Source organism: Pteropus vampyrus, unplaced genomic scaffold, assembly GCF_000151845.1.
Source record: "Pteropus vampyrus isolate Shadow unplaced genomic scaffold, Pvam_2.0 Scaffold25, whole genome shotgun sequence".
In the NCBI taxonomy this organism is placed as follows: domain Eukaryota; kingdom Metazoa; phylum Chordata; class Mammalia; order Chiroptera; family Pteropodidae; genus Pteropus; species Pteropus vampyrus.
In genome coordinates this window covers 3,955,701-3,956,040 of record NW_011888806.1, presented here as the reverse complement: position 1 = coordinate 3,956,040, position 340 = coordinate 3,955,701, and positions in this window count along the sequence as shown.

Here is a 340-nt window from a genome sequence, read left to right as displayed (position 1 = left end):
AATCTGGACCACCTTCTTACACCGTATACAAGAATAGACTCAAAATGGATTAAAGACTTAAATGTAAGACCCAAAACCATAAAACTTCTAGAAGAAAGCATAAGCAGTAATCTCTCTGATATTGCTACTAGTAATTTCTTTTCAGATATATCTCCTCAGGCAAGAGAAACAAAAGGAAAAATAAACAAATGAGACTACATCAAACTAAAAAGTTTTTGCTCACAAAGGAAACCATCAACACAATGAGAAGACAACCTACTGAATGGGAGAAGATATTCACTTATGATACATCTGGTAAGGAGTTAATATCCAAAATATATAAAGAATTCGTGCAACTCAA